The following is a 16,224-nucleotide window of genomic DNA, read 5'->3' as shown; positions in this document are numbered from 1 at the left end:
GAGCCCGTGCTCTGCAACAAGAGAAGCCACCACAATGAGAAGCCCGCGCACCACAAGAAGCGTAGCCCCCGCTCACCGCAACTAGAGAAAGCCCGCACGCAGCAATGAAGACCCAATGCAGCCAAAATATAAATAAATTAATTAAAAAAGATACAATTTAATTAAAAAATCAGCACTCTAAGTATACTTGTTCTCTTGAGAGGAGCAAATCTAGTCCTGCACCAGCCTACTTTTCTTTTTTTTTAATTAGTTGTGACAACTTTATTTCAGAATGATGGTAGGATTGAATTTCACAGGTATACAACTAATTTATAGCTCTAAATCACAATAACACTGAGTCAAAAACACTTTATCCTGCAAAGAAACTTGGCACAGAAATGTTCATTTGTAACCTACTTACGTTTCACATTATACAACTGTACATATAAAAACACTAACACAACTGGGGAGACAACAGCTTACAGATTAAAGTAAATCATTTGTAGCAATATCTAAGTTATCTTGAGGTCACAGATCTGACAACTGCAGACGAGGATCAGGAAGTAAGTTAGAGGAAGTAGCAGAGCCCCTAAAATAACGTCACCAAGTCAGTGCAGCAATTTTCATCCATTTCACTGCTAAAGAAAGCCTCCCAAAGACTCTCAGCTCCTGTTTACTGTTCCTTGACGTACAGTGTGCGATTACAGCATTTCCCAACTCCATACAGTAAAGGAGAGCAAAGTTCCTGGAGACAGGCAGAGTTAAGGAGGAGAGAAACAACAGGGAACAGGGACGGAAAAGAAGAAACTATGAAAAACATGGCAAAACTCAAAGAGCAGAGCCATTCAGTGGCGGGGCTTTAACAAACCTAAATAGGACCTGAAAGAATTCAAAACATAAATGATGACCCTGGAATGATTTCATTATCTTCAGTACATTCTGTTTGCAAAAGCAGGAAAATGTATACTAAGAGAAGGCTCAAGATGGAGGGGACATGGGGATACACATATACGTAGAGCCGATACACCCTGCGGCACAGCAGAAACCAACACAGCACTGCAAAGCCTCCACACTCCAATAAAGATGTGAAAAAAAAAGTTCCGTGTAAATGGCTGAAATAGAGCAAAAAAAGATGTGCGACTTAAAAGAATAAATGAGTCAGCTACACCATGCACCACGATGTCGATAAATGGGATATTACTACACAGGTACTGTTTATAAAATACACAAAGCAATTTATATCAAAAGAATATAGCACCTTTTTTATCCCCATGACTGAAACCATAAAAGCCCGTTCATAGTAAAAGCACCCTAATCATGTAGGGATAGCCTAAGTCAGCTTCTGTGCATGAGAAATTTATATTGTGTCCTGAGTGATCAGCTGTATTGATCAGTGAGCCCAACTGACTATAAACCCTTCTTAAATGATAGGAGACACAGAAGCCACAAACACCTCCCCTAAATCACTGTTTCTCAAAATCTGGTCTGTGAAACAGCACAACCAAGTCTCCTGGTGAACTTGTTTTAAAATGCAGATCCCTGAGTCCCATATGAAGTTCCATGAATCAGAATCTCTGGGGGAGGCCCTGGGAACCAGCAGCTGAGCCCACCTACCCAAGGATTTCTGGTACAAGTAGAAGCCTGGGAATCACTGTAACACATCTGCACCTTCCTGTGTAGGTTCAGCAACCCAGCCAGCAGGAGCCTGGCCAGGTCTGTGAATTAACCCTTCTCACCCTTGTTCCTAATGTACCCAGTAAGGCTACACTCCCGGTACTGACATTTTATACATAATCATATTAAATGTGGACTTCTAAATGTTTTATCACAGGAAGAAGATTCTGACACATAATAAAGTTTAACAAGCCCTAATTAATTTTAAAAGGAGCATATGATTTCTAAGCCATATATGTGAAGCTTGAAGTAATGCATGCCTGCAGGGGGGAAAAAAATGAGGAAAAGTGTCTGATGCAAGTTCAGAGGATTGCTTGGGAATGGGGAGCAAAATACATGTAAAAGCAGTCTTGGAGGAGAGGCAGAAAGCAGCTTACATCCAGAATAGGGAAATGAAAATCTCTTAAAAGTTGGCTGAGATGTTTCAGCTGGTCCTTAACACTCTTGAAGCAAAGGCTGGAAACTACTGGCAAACATGTTTTGTTTGGCCGGCACAATGCTTTAAACAATCCTGAATTCGTTGCCAACACATAAAAATCGGGCGATTTCTTTCTTTTTTTTTTATTCTATCTTTTCCTGGAAAATTGGAAATTGGAAGAACTAGGAAAACCAGCCAGTTGGCAACACGGTGCTGGAGCCCGGCAGCAGCTGCCCACCTTTTGCCAGTCACATACTCCTGGGGTCTCCCCAGTGGCCGCCAGCCTGCTTCACGCATCAGGTCACCTGCCAGACCCCTGTAGGCATTTCCACTGGCCGCCCCGGCTTCAAGGAATTAAGGCAAAAAGTCAGCCTCTCTGTGCTTCACTCTTTCTAACAATAATTCTTGCTACAAAGATACTTTCCTACCCTGGAGGTGTTAAGAAAGGAATCAGATAATATCTGCAAATCACCTAGAATTCACTGTAGCGTTCGCCGCCCATTGGAATCACCTAGGGAGCTTTAAAAAATACTGATGTCTGGGTTCCACCCCCAGAGATTCTGACTTATTGGTCTGGGATGTAACCTAGGCAGCAGGAGCGCAGAAAGCTCCCAGGTGGTTCCAATGGACAGCCAAGGTTGAGAACTCCTGCCTTCACAGAATGCAAGTTGTTGATATGAAGGGTTACGTTTATTCTTTTTTTTTTTTTTGGCTGCACCACGAGGCTTGCGGGATCTCAATTTCCCCACCAAGGATTGAACCCGGGCCCTGGCAGTGAAAGTTCGGAGTCCCAACCACCAGGCCGGCCACCAGGGAACTCCCAGGGTTACATTCATTCTAACATCAGCCTCCAAGTACAGATTTCTTGCCTCTCACCTCTGTGATAATTCACATCACCTTTTATTTTTGGAAATGCGCCATTATTCCAAAAGCCTACCGACTGCCATTTACAAACCGGAAAAGGAGGTCAAAGGGTGTTCTGGTTTCTACTGTTCATTTTCCCCCCAACACAGTTGAGGAATGAAACACTAAGGAAATGAAGGGAAATTATCCTAAGACACAAAACTCAGGCAGCACAACAGCTCAAATACAATAAGAGGAGCTCACAGTGGCAGGCTTGTATTTAAAAAAAAAACAAAAAAAAAAAACAAAAAACACAATTGCTTTGAAATTCATTAATTCGTTAAATGGAAAAATTTTCAAATATTAAAAAAAATGATTTCCCCAAGACTTTCCAGTAATGGACCAATTTTTTTATTTTAAGAAGATGAGGGCTTCCCTGGTGGCGCAGTGGTTGAGAATCTGCCTGCTAATGCAGGGGACACGGGTTCAAGCCTGGTCTGGGAAGATCCCACATGCCGCGGAGCGACTAGGCCCGTGAGCCACAACTACTGAGTCTGCGCGTCTGGAGCCTGTGCTCCGCAACAAGAGAGGCCGCGATAGTGAGAGGCCCGCACGCCGCAATGAAGAGTGGCCCCCACTTGCCGCAACTAGAGAAAGCCCTCGCACAGAAACGAAGACCCAACACAGCCATAAATAAATAAATAAATAAACTACATTCCTTTTTTAAAAAAAAAAATAAAAGATGAATTCCAAATTATTGCCCCTCTTCAAGCTTTCTTTTAGGTAGTGTGCATTTACATCTTGGCTTCCGATCGTGGGAAATGCAAACTACCGTCATCTAATTTTCAAACAGTAATACTACGTTACATTACATTAGAAAAGTACATTTCCAAACTGGTTTCGTGTACTAATAATAGCTTCTATTTACTTCTGTGCACCAGGTGACATGGTAGGCACTTTATCACATGATCTCCAATTGTTCCAACAACTTCATAAGGTTAACTCTATAATGTCATTTTACAAACCTAAAAAATGAATTCCAGAAAGGTTTTAAATTACGTACATGATCACCGAGTTATTGTGTGGCCATGCTCAAATTCAAACCCGAGTCTCTCTGACTCCCAAACCTGTGCTTTTCATACCAAACCACCTTGTTTAATCATCACAAGTAGAAAGATCTGTGCCCAATTATCCCCCTTTGCCCAGTGAAAAGCAGAGTGGTCACATGATCTGCTCCAGCTCCCAGAGTGAGTTAGAAGGAGCCAAGATGACTGCCCACCTCCCCACTCGCCAGGTTCTTTTAAGGAACAATCACAGTTCACGTGTTACGTTATGAAAGTCAGCTGATGGCAGTTATGTAGTACTGATGGGTAGAAATCAAATGCTCCTGATTTGTGAGAATCTTCAACATTACTATGAATATGGCTTAACTTCAACACAGGTCTGGTATATTCCTTTCTGTTCCAGGCCACCTAAGAATCAGGTATCAGGTTTAACTCCTTTATTTGTCCCAGAATCCTCTCATGAATCCTATGAGCAACGATGTCGAGAACAAACAGGAACAAGCAGCACTTTCCAGGCCTCTGGCCCGTCCTTGGCTGCTCCAACACCGCCACCAGGCGACCAGCAGGACATCCTGAAGAAAGGCAGGCATCACCTTCCATGGGACTTTTCCTTTATTTGTAAAATCATAGAGATTCTGCCGTAAGAATCAGCCAGAAGGTCTCAGCTCCACCAGAGCCGCTATTTGAGGCCAGCTCCCAGGGGAGTGTATCTTGTCATGTCCTGGCAGGAAGGTCTCCTCTTCTGTAAGCTGCCAACACCACATCCTTAAAGCTGTATTTCGAAAACTGTGTCTTTGGATCTGTTGTGTCTGAGAAAAGATTCTCGAGAAAAAGTAGACACAACACAACTTCCTGGTGATTCTTTATTCAGCTAAGGGGGCACCACACTGCTCCTTTAGCAGAATCTCCGTTATTCTAATTCCCTTCTGGGCGCCCTGTCTTAAAAATGTGCTGGCAAAAGTTTCCAAAACGCAGTTGAGAAAACCAGCCCCTGTGATTGAAATCCTGCCTTTCTGAGTGAACTCGGTCCAATTTGGATTTTTCATACTTTCCCGGAAGACAGACTCTTCCTTCATGGATGCATATTGTGTCCACGTAAGACAGTGACTCCTTATAGCCATGTTCCTTTCCTGAGGACTGAACCACGATTCCTCTTCTAACTGGATATTAGGTACCCTTAAAATGTTCACCTTCCTTAAAATTTCTGGAACCACATTCTGACAGACTGCAATCCTCTTTCTATAGATGATCCCTGTTGACACATCCTTTTTTTTCCTACACAATTTTTACAGAGATGACATTTTTATCCATGGGGTTCAGATACTTTCGGAGGAAGCTGGTGACCACCTGCTCGAAGGGGTGCTTGAACACCTCGTGCACGTCCACGGTGACCCCCATTCTGGCGTGCCAACCACACCTCCACAAGCACACTACTGCTGGAGCTCTCCACCAGCCTACTTTTAATAACAAAATCCATTTACCTAATTAGGTTTACTCTAATCTCAGCCAGACCATGCACAAAACTTTTTCAGGGCTCCGTTTCCACACAAACCTTCCACAGCCTTCTGTATCCATATTAGTTTTGTCCCATATTTTTTTCCCCATCTAGAAACAACCAGCTCTAGGACCGAATCACTTTCTCTTCCTTAATAAAATGCAACTCCATTCCTCATACCTTCTTTTACTCAAAACATATATCCTACTTTCCTACTGTATACTGAAATGTTTCCTTTATTGTTTTTAGTAGCTTTAATGACATACGTAAATTGGAATCCTCAACTCTTAAAAACCTTTATTTCTAGTGAAAACCAAGAAGCAATTATAACCTGTCTTTTACATTAGCATTCTGTAAATTGGTAAACATAAATACCAATAATAATTTCTAAAAACATGTGCTTTTTATAGAAAATATCTCAGTGTGGCACCAAACATTTAGTAATAGTCCTAAACACCTTCAGTTTCTCTGTAAAGGGAAGCCAATGTTTAGTAATTAATTTTCAGTATCTTATTATGTTTGGGAATGAGTTAGCTATTCAATAAACTTCCACCATTTAACTTAATGTAGCACAACTCTAAAATTTCAACTTACCAAATACCTGGAGAGATCATTTTAAAGTAGACATTCCTAAAACATAATTATTTCTAAAGAGTTCACCCAAAAGCTCTTATCTCATTTGCATTTATTTATAAGAATTTCATCATACCAAGTTAATTTTTTTCTTTCTGCTGACAAACTGCAACACAAGTAACATAAATTTATTGACCTTCAGTAAACCTAGGTACAATAAGAGACATCTGTATTGAGTATACCAACAAACTTAAGCTAGGTTTAATACCAGATATTAATTTAATAGTGAATATTTCCTAGATCATGTGAACCCGAAATTTGTTCTGGCTAGCATCTTTTATACTTAGAAGTATTTAATTTGCAAGTGCTTACTTTTAAGTCAATTAAATACAGCTTATTTACAAGGTAAGTTTTACAGAAAGACAGAACCAGAGATCTTAGTTTTTCTGCTTGAGAGAAAAAGAGCCTCTTTTTTTTTTTTCCCCCTCAGCCTCAGGGACACAGATTATTAGATAAGTTGCTGAGATCCCAAGTAGATCATTTACATCTCAAAAGCACAGGAAGAGAAATGTAGATTCCTCCTTGAAAACTGCCCAGCCATCTTGACCATTTTCAGGATTCCCACCCCCCCCCACCCCCGCCCCCCCGCCAACTTCCAAATACCCAATTCAGTTTAAACAAATAACAGTAATAGAAAATAATATATCTATCATTTGCTCACATTCGCATGCCTCACTTTCAGCAAAACCAGGAAGAGAGAACAGGACTTGGACTCAGGTACCGAGACACACGCACCCCCCCCAAGGTAAAAGCCAAAGCAATTGAAAAGGCTCCCTAGAGACCAGTGTTCTCCAGATCTCAGGGAGCACTGAGGCCACACAATGTTACAATAAAAACATCATTTTCTTTCATTTATGAGAGCATAGCTGAAGATCTCCCAGTTTTGCAAAATTCACCCCGGGGGATTTTAAGATGAACAGAGCTCTGATTACCCATAATTAACTATTTACGGCAGGTGTTATGAAATATATCCAATGCAACACTGTCTCTCAGGGTCAAAGTTCCTGAGCCCCAGAAAGGGAGAACCCCAACTAAGGGCCCCTCAGCGATGAGGCTGAATGAAATACCAAGGCTGGTCCAAAAGGGAAAATCCCAACCAATGCTCTGCCGCAGGCAAAGCCAATGCGATAGGGAAGGGTACCCGGGTGTTTTCACACCGCAAGCCCCATTACTCACCAAAGATGGCTCCACTGGCCAGTGCGAATGCCTTGTTTCCATCACCACCAAAATCCAAAGCGCCGAGGGCCAGGGACGCCCGCTGGCCAGTTCTGGGGGCGTCTCTGAGACAAAGGTGCTCAGGCAGCTGCTGGACAGGCCCCCAGGAGAAGCTGCCAGCCGGGGCCCATGTGCCAGGGCGAGGCGTCCACGCGCGACTGAGCCCCAGGTTGGTTACCAAATTGTTACAAACCAAACTCAGGTCCTCTTGCTCATGCGCAGTAAAAGCCAATCTACTGACACCTGGTTGTGGTGAAGGAAAGTTCAGCCTAATGGTAAACACAAGGCGGACAGGTGCTTCCCCTCAAACCCGCCCCCGCCCAGCTCCCTGAAGGCTTACAGCAAAGCATTTTATTTTATTTTTTTTTTAACATCTTTACTGGAGTATAATTGCTTTACAATGGTGTGTTAGTTTCTGCTGTATAACAAACTGAATCAAGCTATAGGTATACGTATATCCCCATATCCCCTCCCTCTTGTGTCTCCCTCCCACCCCTCTAGGTGGTCACAAAGCACCCAGCTGATCTCCCTGTACTTTGCAGGTGCTTCCCACTAGCTATCTATTTTAGAGTTAGTAGTATATATATGTCAATGCTACTGTCTCACTTCGTCCCAGCTTACCCTTCCCCCTCCCCGTGTCCTCAAGTCCATTCTCTATGTCTGCGTCTTTATTCCTGTCCTGCCCCTAGGTTCTTCAGAACCTTTTTTTTTTTTTTTTAGATTCCATATATATATGTTAGCATACGGTATTTGTTTTTCTCTTTCTGATTTACTTCACTCTGTATGACAGTCTCTAGGTCCATCCACCCTACTACAAATAACTCAATTTCGTTACTTTTTATGGCTGAGTAATATTCCATTGTATATATGTACCACATCTTCTTTATCCATTCATCTGTCGATGGACACTTAGGCTGCTTCCATGTCCTTGCTATTGTAAATAGAGTTGCAATGAACATTGTGCTACATGACTCTTTTGGAATTATGGTTTTCTCAGGGTGTATGTCCAGTAGTGGGATTGCTGGGTCGTATGGTAGTTCTAGTTTTAGTTTTTTAAGGAACCTCCATACTGTTCTCCATAGTGGCTGTATCCATCTACATTCCTACCAACAGTGCAAGAGGGTTCCCTTTTCTCCACAACCTCTCCAGCATTTATTGTTTGTAGGTTTTTTGATGATGGCCATTCTGACTGGTGTGAGGTGATACCTCATTGTAGTTTTGATTTGCATTTCTCTAATGATTAGTCATGTTGAGCATCCTTTCATGTGTTTGTTGGCAATCTGTATATCTTCTTTGGAGAAATGTCTATTTAGATCTTCTGCCCATTTTTGGATTGGGTTGTTTGTTTTTTTGATATTGAGCTGCATGAGCTGCCTGTATATTTTGGAGATTAATCCTTTGTCAGCTTCATTTGCAAATATTTTCTCCCATTCTGAGGGTTGCCTTTTCATCTTGTTTATGGTTTCCTTTGCTGTGCAAAAGCTTTTAGGTTTCATTAGGTCCCATTTGTTTATTTTTGTTTTTATTTCCCTTTCTCTAGGAGATGAGTCAGAAAGGATCTTGCTGTGATATATGTTATAGAGTGTTCTGCCTATGTTTTCCTCTAAGAGTTTTATAGTGTCTGGCCTTACATTTAGGTCTTTAATCCATTTTGAGTTTATTTTTGTGTATGGTGTTAGGGAGTGTTCTAATTTCATTCTTTTACATGTAGCTGTCCAGTTTTCCCAGCACCACTTATTGAAGAGGCTGTCTTTTCTCCACTGTATATTCTTGCCTCCTTTATCAAAGATAAGGTGACCATATGTGTGTGGGTTTATCTCTGGGCTTTCTATGCTGTTCCACTGATCTATAGTTCTGTTTTTGTGCCAGTATCATACTCTCTTGATTACTGTAGCTTTGTAGTATAGTCTGAAGTCAGGAAACCTGATTCTTCCAGCTCCATTTTTCTTTCTCAAGATTGCTTTGGCTATTCGGGGTCTTTTGTGTTTCCATACAAATTGTGAAAGTTTTTGTTCTAGTTCTGTGAAAAATGCCATTGGTAGTTTGATAGGGATTTCAGCAAAGCATTTTAAAAGGCCAGATGAGGGAGGGTCTCCCCACAGTATGTGATCAGCTCGTTCACAGTTCTCTGATTGGTTGCTGGTGATCAATCCTTAGACACCAGAAGGTCGAGGGCTACTTGCTCATGATCATCAAGTAGTTAATTTCTTCCATTTGGTGGTGGTTTTAGGAGCTGAAAAACAACTCAGGAAATATGCATCAGATACTCTTATCTGGGTACTTCAGAGAGGAGCTAAAGCAGAGGATATGGGGGAGGGGTCTGTCCCGGGAAGGCCCCAATAGGATCCTGCTAAGTTAAAATACGTATAGCTTTGGTTCATTTGTGTTTTGGTACCATGTGATGGTCCATCCTCCTGTTGATAACTTATGTTGTTTCCATATCTCAAGACACTGACAACTAATATAGCAATTAACTTTCTTCCACCTAATTTCTCTAGAAGTTTTTCCAAAGTGAAACTTTTCAACCTTACAGTCAAGTTTTAATGATATTCACATAAAAATGAAATGTTACACCATTTTGCCTATGAGCATTGTTAATTAGAGTGGATTAATTAATTAGAGTGGATCAGAAACCATGAAGATGACCATGATGATTACAAAATTGGGGTTAGGATTAGGACTGGTGTAAAAAGGTTGAGGACATTATAATTCAAAACTCTCTCAGCATTTTGGGTTGTTGGTTATTTAGTCACAGTAAAGCATATATATAAATGCCCACTTAGGATGACCAGCTGTCCTGGTTTGTCCATGATTTAAAGGTTTTCTAGGATGTGGGACTTTCAGTGTTAAAACAGGAGTGTCCCAGGCAAATGAACGATTGGTCACTCTATCCCCTATTTGACCACATTTGTTCTTTTTGGTGTGGTCCTGACAGTCTATGACAACACTCACAGAGTTAAGAGGAGACAATAATTCTGAGAAGTAAAAGGGAATGTAAAAGTTGGGTGGAAAGAAAAATCAGTAGTTTCAACCTCAGTACTGTTCCCAGACACTGGGATCATGGAAAATTTCCTGGATGCTTGTTGAAAACACCGGTTTACAGGCTCCTCTGCATTTTCCTGCCTCACCCAGAGGTTCTCAGTCTTCAGGGAGCAGCAGAATTACCTAGAGGGATGTTAAAACACAGATTGTTGGGACCCACCCCAGAGTTTCAGATTCAGAATTTGCTTTTTTAACAAGTCCCCAGGCGGTGAAAATGCTGCTGTTTCAGGACCACAGTTTGAAGAAACACGGGACTGAAGATTCAGATGAAGCTTTTTCTGGTTCACATGGAACTTCTCTCTCAAGACCTCCCCAGGCAGGATGGATCCATGGTCTTACTGTGCTTCTTCCCAAGTGGAAACTACCACCATTGCAGCACTTTTTTCACACCAGGTTGAAATGATTTGTTTTAAATATCAACCTGCCTCTTCCGTGAGCTGTTCAAGGGCGGCTTTTACCTTTCTAAGTGTGTCCCAACCCCAAATGCAATGCTGGGACAGGGGCGGTGATCAATAAGTCTTTTTGGTTGAATAAATCAAGAATTGGAAGGTGGCTGAGAGTAATTTCTGAAAAATACCAATGATGATGATTCCAAATGATGATGAAGAGGAGGAGGATGGGGTTGGGTCACACTAGCCCCATCGGCCTGACTGACCCACTATGTGTTGAGGACCCTTTTGCAGAAGGCTGAGGACAAGCTGTCTCCTCTGGGAACTGGGGAGAATGCCTATTACTAACATATCCCCGGAGTTGAATCTGCCACCAGGATTCTGGCATCTCAGTAGAGGTCCATCTGTGTATCCTGACTCAATCCCTCTATGACCTAATGTTTCACTTCTACAAAAAGGTGGGGATAGGGTTTGATTAAAATAATTTGTTCCTGTGCATGCTTTGCAGAATGTTGAGCTCTCTCCTCTTTTGGCCTCTACTTGTCCGAGATTTCCACCATTAGAGTTTCATTCCTTTGGGTTTGTCTCTTGTGAGTGATGGGGAACGTTTTCTAATCTTCCTAGACTGGTTTGATGCCCTCACTATATTAGGAGGATCTCAAGGAATATGTCTCATTTACCATTTTGTCCTTAATGCTTAGCACAGTCTTTGGCACATAATAGCTGTTCAAGAAATGTTCGTTGAATGAATGAATGAATGGATTATCGGACACCAACAGCAGTCAAGGCTGGAGAGGGTGGTGGAGTGGTGGAAAGAGCTCTGGGCTAGGAGTCCTCTAGGCTTGGCTGTCACTGCCTCACTCTGCAAGTAGGGCAAGTCCTTTCCCTGGATCTTGGTTCTCTCGTGGGAACAGTGAGAGTATAGATATTGGATCTTACCTGATCTCTACCTATTTCATTCATACCACAGCCATTATGTTCCAGCCTCTGGGCTTTTCACTTTCTTTAAAAAGCCAGGTATCTTCCTACCTCAGGGCCTTTGCACATTCTGTTTCCACTGCGTGGATTACTTTCACCCCCTTTCCATGGAGATTTTCTTGGTTTCGTTGAAGTCTTCCCTTGTCATCTCCTCAGAGAGGATGGGCTGGTACCTCCCCAACTAAAGTTATTCTGTATCTGAACAAGGAATGATTGCAACTTGCATCTTTTTCTTTGCTTGTCTTCTCTACATCCGAACTTTCTGGTAGTCTGCAGATTCCTGAAGAAAATGGGATGGTGCGAATCCCGGACACTGAACACCATACCCATTAATTTGTTGAACTGAGGCAGAAGTCAGAGCAGAGGTTGTGTCCTTCCGGGGAAGGCCAGCAGATGGCGCCACAGACCGGGAGGAGGCGAAGCGGCGCGGTGGGCGGGCCTCCCGCGGGGCGGCCTCACCTGGCAGCGGCCTCACCTGGCGGCGGCCGCACCTGCCCGCCCCGCACCCCGCGGAAGCCGAGAGCCCGGGCCCTGGCGTCACCTGGGCAATTGGGAAAGCAGCGCCCGGAGCCACGGGGAGGGGAGATGAAAGGCGGGTGGCGGGCGTGGGCCGCCTGCAGCGCCAGGTGAGAGCCGGGAGCCCCACCCCGCGCCTGGGGACCAGGTGAGTCAGGCTCCCTGGCCCCGCGGGTGGAGGGAGGTGGCCAGGCTCGGAACCTGGAGGCTTGTGCTCCTTGGCTCTCTACCCCGCTGGGTGACTCTGCTCAAGTCCCGCCCCAGCGTTCTTGGTCTCCGTCAAACCCCTGGGGTGCTTTCCTGTGGTTCTGAGAAATAACTTTCACTCATGAAGCAGTGTATTGCGTGCATTTACTCTTCGAGCCTCAGGATAGTTCTCTGAAGTCGGTAGTTTGCTTACCTCCGTTTCACAGAGGCAGGAGAGAGGACCAGAGAGGTGAGGTCAGTTGCTCAGAGTCACACAGCACCCACTCAGCAAGTTGCAGACTAGAGATCTGAACCTAGGTCTGCCTCCAGAGGCCAAGCTCTGACCAGGTTCCTCCCCTTGCTTGCCCACAAAGTTTTGACCTTCCTAGAGACACAGCCTATTTTTAATTGAATTACTTAATTTGTATTCTTTTTTTTGTGGTAAAATATACGTAACAAAATTTACCATTTTAAAGTGTACAATTCAGTGGCATTTAGTACCTTCACAATGTTGTGCAACCATCACCCCAATGTAGAGCCTGGATATTTTCATGTCCTTTTGGAAACTCAGACCCATTGAACAGTCTCTCCCATTACCTCCTCCTCCCAGCCCCCAGCAACCACTAATCTGCTTTCTGTGTCTATGGATTTGGCTATTCGGGATATTTAATTTAAATTTGGCTCAATCATCTTCATTCTATACCAGTCCATCCTTGTGCTATCACAGGAGGCCAGGAAATTTCCATCCTTATCCCCAAACTTGTCTACAGGTAGGAATCACCTGGAGAGTTAAAAAACAAAACAAAACAAAAAACCGCAGATGCCTGGCTCCCATGCCCAGACTTTCTGATTTAACTGGCCTGTGATCTGACGAGGGTATCAGGAGTTTTGAAAGGTCCTCAGGTGTTTCTAATATGCAGCAAAGTGTGAGAACCCCCGCTCAGAACCTTCTGGCCCATGGAGCATCCCTTTTATAGGCAGGAAAGCTGAGGCCTTGAGAGGGCCTTGATCGATCACGCAGAGCGTCTCTGGCTGAGCCAACGTTGGAACGTAGAATTCTTTCCTCCCACTGACACACCCCTCCCATCCTACTGCTTTTCTAGATACTTAATGTCTTCGTGCCTCAGTTTCCTCATTTGTAATATGCGGGCCTTAATGGTACCTATGGGTAGGGTGGTCGTGTAGACCAAATAAGATTATACCTGGGCATTGAGACCCACAAAATCTGGCCAACCTGGAGCAATCAAGGGGTCCGCCTTTAGAGAGCTGTGTGTGCGTTTTGTTTCTAGGACTTGCCTTTCTAAAAAAAAAAAAAAGTTTATTTATTTGGTTGCATTGGGTCTTAGTTGCAGTTTGTGGGATCTAGTTCCCTGACGAGGGATCGAACCCAGGACCTGTGCATTGGGAGCTCGGAGTCTTAACCACTGGACCACCAGGGAAGTCCCTAAGACTTGACTTTATTGTCCTTTTAGGGGCAGGAGCCGGGTCTCCTGTACCCCCCACTGTATCAGGCCCAGGACCGGGAACACAGTAGGCATCTAATAAGTCCCACCTGAGACCTTGATTGACCTTCAGCTCCTGGGGGCATTGGGGATGGGATCCCCTCTGCCCCCGCCGTTTGCTCTTCCCACATGGGCATCCAGGGAAGACCATGGTGGGCACCGCTAGCCTCCCCCTGGTGCTCCTGCTAATAGAATCTCATCACTTGTGGGAAACAAGGGGGGGTGTCTAGTCTGCAGGGGAGGTGGGTGCAGCCCCAGGGGATGAACCACCTTCACCTTGAGGCCCTAAGTAGTCATGGTAAACCCATTCCCTTTGCCTGGGCTTCCTTGGCTTCTGGGAAGCCGCGTGACGCAGCTCTGGCCCGTGGGACCCCCGCTGGCAGCTCTGGGGGGTGGGGCTCCAGGAACCGTCCCACCCCTCCCCTCCCCTCCCCACTGCTTTTGGAGGCTGGCAGGTGAGGGCCATCGCAGAGCTGAGTCCAGGAACTGAGGTCTAGAGAGTTCAGTGACATCGATCCAGAACCTTGGCCTCCCTGGGCTCCCAAACAGCCCCGGCAGCTGGCTCTGTCTCGTTAGTTGGGAAGTTAAACTCGGTTGTTTAAGGCGAGCTAGTCTGTTACCTGCAGCTGAGCACATCCTAACTAATACAACTCTTCCCAGCGCGGGTCCGTTCCCGGTTTGAAGACAGAAGGAAAGCCCGAGGCCCCGGGTTTCTTTCATCACTTTTTTCTCCCTTGACTTCAAGGTGCCCAATGCTAATACCTCCCAGGGTTTATTACCACTAGTAACAAGCACATTGATAAAGGCTAACATTTTTTAACACTTCCTCTGTGTTAGTACTTTATGTGGGTTGTTTAATGCTCACATAATCCCATGACGTGAATCCTAGAACATTTTTACAGATGAGGAAGTTTGGGACTCAGGGCAGTTCTGTAGCTTGATGGTTGACAGCTTGGTCCTGTTTCCTGAAGCAGACAGATCCTGTTCCCCTTGCAAATCGGCCTCCCTCACGTCCAGACGCCCCAGCTCATCCCTTTATCCCCATTCTTCTCAGTGTGTGATTCTGGCGCACAGTAGGTGCGTGATAGAGACAAGGTGTGCTGCTCGCCCCCTGCTGTCCTACACCACCAGCCACTCACCACCCAGGGCACGCTGAGTATCCCGTGTGTTTAGAGAGGCCTGCGTGTGTGAGCATACGTGTACGGTGTGTGTGAGTGTGTGTGCGCGTGCGTGTGTGTGTGTCTGAGTGTGTGTTGGGGAGTGGGTGGTAGAGTTGGAGAATATGGGCCTTGTCCTCAGTAAAAATAACAAGTCCCATTTATCAAGGGCTCACTAAGCCCCAGGTCCTGTGCTTTACATAGTTTTGTTCAAGGCCTGCAGTAGTTCTTGGGAGTTTTTCAAAAACTCAAGCCTCTGGGAAATCACATGATTTGCTCAAAGTCACCCAAGTGGATGGGGACCCAGGTCTGTGTGTCTGGAGCCTGTGTCTCAGCCTTGAGCCGAGAAGGTTGGCGTGTTCCTAACCAGAGGGAGGTTCCCTCCTCTGTAGGGAAGCTTCACTGGGCAGGAGATACCTGAGCTGGGCCCTGAAGGATGCGCAGGACTCCCAGAGCAGAGGAGGGAACGCATTCCGAGTGGAGGGAAGGGCTTGGGCAAACTCGTGCAGATGGCACAGTGTATGTTTCGTTGGGAAATGGGGATTATAATTTTAAAAACCAGACCAGCTGGCCCCTATGTACCTCTTATGATAAGAGGTATTGATTAGAATGGTGGCTTAGGTCCCGTGATGCCTCTAGCTTCTGAAGGGCACTGCCCAGATGAGTGCCCATTCTACTGGCTCCTCTCAAGAGAACATTTATTCTGCTGCTGGCAACAGAGCTGACGCCCCCGCCCCCCACCCCGCCGGGAGAGTGGAGGTGAGAAAGGCAGTTGTTAATGCCTCGGTGTTGATTTCCTTTAATTAGAATTCACTGAGCACCTATCTTACGCCAGGAACAGACCCTGCCTTTGCAAGACTCACAACTCGGTGGGAGGATGGGCCTGAAAATGACCCCCGTGTCAATTTCATCAGCCGCCATGCCCTGCAGCAATCCCCTGTGTATGCTTTACAAACATTTATTTCATTTAATCCTCAAAGCAGCCTTGCTGGTAGATATCCTCTCTCGCTTTAACTCAGGGGGACAGCATGGGTCAGAGCAGTCACGTGACTCAATCAAGCACCTGCAGAGAGTTAGTTGCTGAGGCGCTGGGACGCTGCACGGGTCTTTGGGGTTCTAAAGTTCAAATTCTT

General features: G+C 44.9%; 1 pseudogene across 1 annotated transcript; it reads right to left on the bottom strand.

The window, feature by feature from the left end:
* Positions 1–1,441: 1,441 nt before the first annotated feature.
* LOC309639880 (PRELI domain-containing protein 2 pseudogene) lies at positions 1,442–7,753 on the bottom strand (annotated as a pseudogene). The gene has a single exon. The product of its transcript is annotated as a PRELI domain-containing protein 2 pseudogene (transcript).
* Positions 7,754–16,224: the final 8,471 nt, after the last annotated feature.

The sequence above is a fragment of the Balaenoptera physalus genome, assembly GCF_965194825.1.
Source record: "Balaenoptera physalus genome assembly, chromosome: 12".
NCBI classification, from domain to species: domain Eukaryota; kingdom Metazoa; phylum Chordata; class Mammalia; order Artiodactyla; family Balaenopteridae; genus Balaenoptera; species Balaenoptera physalus.
This window is presented reverse-complemented; position numbering and strand designations above follow the sequence as displayed.